Here is an 8,215-nt window from a genome sequence, read left to right on the forward strand (position 1 = left end):
GAAAAGCTATAGACTAATTAGGCCAATGACATAAATGCCAGAGCAGCTGCAATGCGAATTCAATGGGAGAATTGGAAGTATGACTTTTCAGCAATGTGACTTCTAGGATCACATTCGACGTACTGGAATTGGGAGTGTGACTGCTTTTGCGCCCCTTCAAGTAAGTTGTTGCTTCATTGGCTACAGTTTAGTCAGCAGCCACCGCTGGACACCTGCCGGTCATATCTAAATTGCTTGATATTTCAACATTATTGGCCGTTACACTCAATGAAAACCTCTTGAGCAGCTCTGCATACTCCTATTTATATAGACTTCCGCAGCCACCAGTTCATTAACAAAGCATCAGAAAAACTAGAACTCATCTAATACCAGCCATGGAACTCAACTTCGTTTCCTTGGCCTTTCTTTTCTCGTCCTTCTTCTTTGCTCTTGTAGTGCTTAAGGCAGCCAAATCCACAGCAATGAAGCTGCCTCCAAGCCCACCGAAGCTCCCCATCATAGGCCACTTGCACCGCGTGCTCGGATATATCCCTCACCGCGCCTTGAGAGACCTGTCCCGGCGACATGGGCCTGTCATGCTTCTGAAGCTCGGACAAGTCGACCAAGTAGTCATCTCCTCTCGGGAGGCTGCGAGAGAGATCATGCAGACCCATGATCTCATCTTTGCCACCCGGCCCAGACTATTCATCCCCGAGATGCTTTTCCCGTTGCTCTGACATCGCCTTCGCTCCCTACGGTAACTACTGGCGGCAGATGAGAAAGATATGCACGGTCGAGCTACTAAGTGCAAAGCGTGTCAAGGAATTTGCAGCGCCTCTACAGGAAGAGATTTTGAACCTCGTGGGGAATATCTCCAAGTTGAACGCATCTCCTGTGAACCTCTCCGAGAAGGTTTTCTTACTAACCAACGGCGTGATCTCAAGAGTCGCATTTGGCAATACATGCAAGCATGCGCAGAGGTTTCTTGTGGAGACTAAGAAACTGACGGCGTTGGCCTCCGGATTTTGTGTAGCTGATCTGTTCCCTCGTTGACCTTTATCGACACTCTCAGTGGATTGAGATCCGCGTCAGAGAAATCTTGGCGTGAGTTGGATGAGATCCTTGAGGAGATAATCGAGGAGCACCAAGAGAAGAAAGCACCTCAAATGGCAACAAAGGGGATGATCCACGAGAGGAAGATATTGTCGACGTTCTTTTAGGGCTGGAGGAAAATGGTGGACTTGAGTTCCCTGTCACACGCACCAACATCAAGGGCGTAATCATGGTCAGTATGCCTGACGAATTACTTGGTTTCATGCTACTTAGAAAAGTTTATGGCAAGACACATGCTGCTTCGAATTCTCTAGTTTCTCATCAAAAGTTTTCAGGATTTGTTCGTTGCAGGGACCGATACGGCATCGGGAACGACGGTATGGGCGATGGCAGAGCTAATCAAGCACCCTGAGATTATGAAGAAAGCTCAAGCGGAGGTGCGGCGAGTGCTGAAGGGAAGGGCCTGGATTGAGGAGGGGGACATGAGTGAATTCCACTACATGAAGCTGGTGATCAAGGAGACTCTGAGGTTGCACCCGCCTGCTCCGCTGCTGTTGCCTAGGTTCTGCACCAAGAGTTGCCAAGTGGATGGCTACGATATTCCGGCGGGTAGCCGGGTTGTGATCAATGCTTGGGCTATAGCAAGGGATCCAGGGTACTGGGAGGACCCAGAAAGCTTCAGGCCCGAGAGGTTCGATGGCAGCTCGGTGGACTACATTGGTGGTAGCTTTGAATACGTGCCTTTCGGTGCGGGGCGGAGGATTTGCCCTGGGATGACCTTTGGATCGACCCAAATGGAGCTGATCTTGTCCCACCTTCTCTACCATTTTGATTGGAAGCTTCCCAACGGAATGGACCCCAACGATGTGGACATGAGCGAGACATATGGGGTAACTGTGAGCATGAAATCCCCTTTGTGCTTGATCGCTACTCCTCACATACCCCTCTAGAGTCAAATAGATGCATCCATCAAACTAGATACTATATAAGATGTTTGTATAAACATATATACTAAATACTATATGAGATATATATAAATATATATATATATATATATATATATATATATATATAGAGAGAGAGAGAGAGAGAGAGAGAGAAGGATGCTGGGATGAGGGAGTGGCTGCCTGAAGTTAATTAGATTTGACTACTCCTTTGTACTTTTCAATCGTAATATTAATGTTAGTGTATGATGAATTGGGATAAATGGATCATATATTTTGAAGATTTGAAATTGTTGGGACATACCAACCGATCTCTTTCACGCCGACTTACCTTTGGGCCTGTCCGATCGGTGTCCGACTCTACCGACCGCACCGACCGACGACTGCCGACACCGTCCGACCGAAGGTATGTCGATCAGGCAGACCCGTTCTGTTCCTGACTGGTCGAACGACGGAGCCCAACTCTACCGACTCACCGTCAAGCGGGGTGGTGGCCGATGTCCGACTCCAAACAATGCGCCAGACCAGCCGACGGTGTCCCCGAGTCTTCACCCGATGTCCCGCAACCAAATACCGCGACGTATGGTCCGTCGGCTCCCCCAAATATCGTACGACTACTGTGGGCCGCTGCCCTGACAAGGGAGTGCGGCATAGCCACCCTGGGGCATTGTCCTGCCAAGGATATAGATTAATCCAAGCGATTTGATAGCCTACGGTGACTTGACAGTCCGCAATGACTCTGACAGCCTCCGGCGATTTGACAACTCCCCCAGTTGTCTGCGCCATTAATGGCGGCACCACGCCGCGCTCTACTATAAAACGGAGAAGGCAACAGTGCTGCGAGGAGGTTCTTTCGAAATCCCTGGACTCACTCTCTCTCTCTAGCTCTCACTCTCTCTTTCGCTGAGTCTCCCTGATTCTTTCTACTATTGTCTAGTCTCCTTTCTGACTTGACTGTCGGAGGTCTCCGCCGGAGGCATCTCCGGTCAGTGTGGACTTCTCTTGCAGGTGCTCATTCCCGACGACCAAGCGACGAGAGGATTGGCCGCAACAAGTTTGGCACACCAGGTAGGGGGGGATCACGACCTCCACAGAGTTTGAAAAAATCCTTTCGAAATGACAAGAACCAGAGCTCAGTGATCGAGGGCCACCGGATCGGCGAGGCACTCTTCCCATCGGGAGAGGCCTCTCCTCCACCCTCCATGGTGGAGCCCAGCTCTCCGCATCCTGTGGTGACCACAGAGGTGCAAATCGCGGCGATTGTGCGGTAGATGACTGTGCTGACGGATGCAGTCAAGAGCCTTCAACAACAACCAACCCGATTGCCGCACTCGTCGGTGGGGCAACCGACGGCACACCCGATGCCCTCCAGGAGAAGCCGCCGATGCCCGCATCGGTCCCGTCTCCTCCTTAGAAGCAGCCGTCACAGCACTCCCACTGAGAGGGGGAGAGACGGCCACGGCATGATACCCATCGATCCCGACGACCCTCTCCTTCCCAACTGGAACGAGCGAGGAAGGAGAAGCGGCCGCGGACACCGTCCGCCTCTCCCTCAGATTCGTCAGGAGACTCGACCCCCGAGATCTCCCAACACCGACGAACCGACGACTACGAACGTAGGTTCGAGGAAATCGACCGTCAGCTTGCCCAGCTCCAGGTGGACGGACAGAAATTTTCGAACGACGTCGACTTTCAGACCGCCCAACCTCTCTTCCGACTCATCCTCGACGAGCCGATCCCTAGTCGGTTCAAGATGCCTCATGTGGAGCCCTATGATGGCTCCACCGACCCAGTTGACCATCTGGAGAGCTACAAGGTTCTCATGACGATCCAAGGGCAACTGATGCCCTTCTCTGCATCGACTTCCCCACCACACTTTGCAAGGCCGCTAGGGCTTGGTACTCCGACTTCCGCTCAGGAAGCATCCACTCCTTCAGACAACTCGAACATGCTTTCGTGGTCCATTTTAGCACCAGCCAGAAGCCGCCACGAACCTCGAACAATCTTTTTTCCCTCAAGCAGGAAGAAAATGAGATGCTCTGATACTTCATGACGTGATTCAACACGGCCACGCTGAGATTCGGGACCTCAACAAAGACATGGCCATCTCAGCCATGAAGAGGGGGCTAAGGGGGTCTCGATTTACATACTCCTTGGACAAGACCCTCTCCCGGATATACGTCGAACTGTTGGAGCATGCGTACAAATACATGTCGCAGACGAAGGAGCTTCTGACCGGTGCCTGACCGAGACCAAGGGTCCGAAGGAGAAGCGAAGGAAAGGTCGGGCTCCTGTCGAGCCTAGCAGGCCCCCGACCGACAAACAGGTCTCACCCCAGCGACGGAGCCCGAGATCACCTCGACAGTGGAGTCTGAGGCCGATGCATCACAGGTATGACTCCTATACTCCCTCTCTACTCTTCGTGCGTAGATTTTGATGGAGATCGAAGGAGAGGATATCTGCGACGACCTCCACCTTTGAAGGCAAAGGGCCTCGATCGACGAAAGTACTATCGATTTCATCGAGGCCACGGCCACAACACCAAGCAATGCATCCAACTTAAGGATGAAATCGAGGCCCTCATACGTCGAGGGTATTCTCAAAAAAATTTGAAGGAACCCGCCGACTCGACCCGTCCCGACCGACAACCCTAACCGACTGAGGAGGCAGCGAACAATCAGTCCACGACCGGGGTCATCAACATGATCTCCAAACGACTGGACCGGAGGACGACGCTGGAGGGGAGTCAACGAAGAAGCTGTGCCAAGATGATGTAATCACTTTTATAGATGAAGATGCTCAGAAAATCCAAACTCCCCATGACGACGCTGTTGTTGTCTTGACAACAATAGCAAAATATGATGTAAGAAGGATCCTTGTTGATAATAGAAGTTCGACTAATGTTTTATTTTACTCGATCTTCTTCCGAATGCGACTGTTAGCTGATCGACTCGAGAGAGTCTCCACGCCCCTGGTGGGCTTCGTCGGAGAAGCCATCACGATGGAAGGAGAAGTTACTCTTACGTGACAGCTGAAACCGAACCACGATAAAGCACCGTCCACCTAACCTTTGCAGTCGTCCAAGTACCTTCGGCCTACAATGCCATACTTGAAAAATCCGGACTAAACGCCCTCAAAGCAATAGTCTCGACCTACCACCTGTTGGTTCGGTTCCCGACCAAAAAATGGAGTCGGAGAGATGCGTGGGGATCAACAGCTCACCCGACGATACTTCCAATCTCTGCTCGAAGTAACGAAGCGAAGGACTCCCTGATGGCCGACAAGTTGGACCAGCAGGGAGAGGAAGAATGGGGCGAACCGACTGAACAGCTGGTTTCCATCCCGATAGCGGAGAATCCGAACGAGTGGTCTGGGTCGGATCCAATTATCCGACCCTGAGCAACGACAGCTAGTAGAGCTGCTGAAGGCCAATGCCGACGTATTCGCCTGATCGGCAGCGGATATGTCCGGCATCCCCCGGAGATGATGACTCACCGACTCAACATCGATCCTGGAATGAGGCCAGTAAGGCAGAAGAAGCGGTCTTTCGCTCCTGAAAGACAGAAGGCCATCGACGAGGAAGTGGACAAGCTACTCGAGGTGGGCTTCATCAGAGAAACCACATACCCCGATTGGCTCGCCAATGTTGTCATGGTGAAAAAAGTCAATGGGAGGTGGAGGATCTGCATCGACTATACCGACTTAAATCGTGCCTGCCTGAAGGACAGCTTTTTACTCTCGAAAATCGACCAGCTGGTAGACGCGACATCCGGCCATCGACTGCTCAGCTTCATGGATGCCTTCGTGGATACAATCAGATCTGGATGGTGCCCGAAGATGAGGAGTACACAGCCTTCGTGACTGCAAGGGCCTTTACTGCTATAGAGTATGCTTTCAGATTAAAAAATGCCAGAGCCACCTACTAGCGACTCGTCAATAAGGTCTTCAAAGACTAAATCGGGTGCAACATAGAGGTGTACGTGGATGACATGCTGGTGAAGAGCGCGCAGACTTCAGATCATGTCCAAGACCTCGAAGAAACTTTTCGCATCCTTCAATGATATCGGATGAGGTTGAATCCGACTAAGTGTGCCTTCGGGGGTGACTTCTGAGAAGTTTCTCGGGTTCCTCATTTTTCAGCGAGGAATTGAGGCTAACCTTGAGAAGATAAGGCGATCATTGATATGCGGCACTCGAGCACCAAAAGAAAGTACAGCAGCTTAATGGAAGGATCATCGTACTCAGTCGATTCATCTCCGGTCGGCAGAGAGATGCCTCCCATTTCTTCAAAACCCTGAGGCAGTGAAGGACTTCTTTTGGTCGGATGAGTGTCGGCAGGCCTTCGAGGATCTGAAAGATATCTGGCCTCCCCGCCACTGCTTTAAAGCCGAAAGTCAGGGAAAACTTTACCTCTACTTGGCAACCTCCCCAGAGGCTGGTTAGCTCAGTGCTCGTCTGGGAGAATGAGAGCCGAATTCACCAACCTATATATTTACACCAGCAAAGTACTCCACGAAGTTGAAGCTCGATACTCAAAGATGGAGAAAATGATATTCGCCTTGATTGTATCTTGTTGCTCCTAGATTGATTTTGATGATTACAAAGCAGATTGAAGGATACAAATAATTTTAAAATGAAAAAGTCCTTATGCTCTTCAAGGGCAAAATCATAATTTCACCAAAATCGTGATTTGATAGTACCATTTGGTAGAAAAATGATTTGAAATCTATTGGTGAAAATTTCATTGTGTTTGGACTTATATTTTTGAAGTTATGAAGGTTTTGAAGTGCATGAGTCGACTCATGAGTCAACTCATGGCACTAGTGAGCTGATTGGCACGTAAAAAATTACCCATGGCAGCTAGTTTTCTGGCTTGGCACGACCTGTGAGTCGACTCATGAGTCGACCCACAAGGCATGAGTCGACTCATGAGTCGACCCCTGCTGATTTGGGCCAAGAATTTCCAGAAACGCATTCTTGGTTTTTGCAACAGAGGTCGACTCATGAGTCGACCCCTGAAGCATGAGTCGACTCATGAGTCGACCCCTGCGACGGGAAATGTCAGCAACGGCTATTTTTTTTGCCCGTTTTAATTACCTTTATGCTTCCTAAAAATCCTCTAACGGCTCTTTATCTGCCTAAATTGTTTCTCTTGCTTCTAATATCATAAAATGCTTAAATGGTGAAAGAAATTACAGATTAAATAGCAGATCAAATGGAGAGAAAAGAGGAAGAAGATAAGGCAGATCAAAAGAGAGAAAAAATCATTGAGATCACGAAAATTGAGAGAAAAAGAAAGAGGATCCAAAATCTACAAGGAGAGATTGTGAAAGAGAAAAGCAAGAGCATTCAAGAGGATCTTTCAAGTCTATTGTTCAACCTTGATCTAGAGATCGTTCAAAGCTTTCAAGAGATCTTCAATCAACGATCAACCTCTTCTCAAGCATTATTCAAGCGTTCATCCACCTTGAGAAAATCTGAAAAGGGGTTCTTCATTTGAGTAAAGCTTTTATTGTTATATTCGCTCATTTAAGGAGCTGTTATTGTGTTAATCTGTGCTCTAAATTTTCTTATTTTTGTGAGTTTTGGTTCTTGTTTTGGAAGATTTCCAAACAAGGAAAGGTTGATCCGAACCTGAAATCGGAGTGTTTTGGGTTTACTTGTACCCGGAAACAAGTGATCTAGCTTGGGATAGCTAGTGTCGGATTTCCATATTTTTGTATTCGGGTTGAATACAAAGTATAGTGGAGTGAAATTCCCAAGTAGGAGCTTGGGGAGTGGATGTAGATGCAAGGTTAGCACTGAACCACTATAAATCCTTGTGTTTGTAGTGTGCCTTATCGCTTACTTTATTCTTTATCATATCCTTGCATTCTGCTCTAGATAATTAATATTGATTAAAGTCTTTGTTTTGTTCTTCATAAGTAATCAGTTGGGTTAAAATTTTTAGAAACCCAATTCACCCCCCCCTCTTGGGTTGCATAGCTGGGCAACATATCTACACAATAACTCTGTCTGTATTTTCAAGCGCATGCTATCGTGTCCTCACCGACCACCCTGAGGGTAATTTTGCGTTGCCCCGATACATCGGGACGATTGGCGAATGGCGGTGAGCTGAGTGAGTTCGATATTCAATACCAACCATGACCTGCTTTGAAAGCCCAGGTCTTGGCCGACTTTATTGCGGAGTGCCCAACAACCGACCAAGGATCGAAAGGCGAGAGCTCCAAAGAGGCTGT

The 8,215-nt window shown here is 48.9% G+C and overlaps 1 pseudogene; it reads left to right on the forward strand.

Annotated features, from left to right (window-relative positions):
• The first annotated feature begins 310 nt into the window (after positions 1-310).
• Positions 311-2,267, forward strand: LOC140854155 (premnaspirodiene oxygenase-like; annotated as a pseudogene).
• Positions 2,268-8,215: the final 5,948 nt, after the last annotated feature.

This window comes from Elaeis guineensis, chromosome 15 (assembly GCF_000442705.2).
Source record: "Elaeis guineensis isolate ETL-2024a chromosome 15, EG11, whole genome shotgun sequence".
Classification (NCBI taxonomy): Eukaryota; Viridiplantae; Streptophyta; class Magnoliopsida; order Arecales; family Arecaceae; genus Elaeis; species Elaeis guineensis.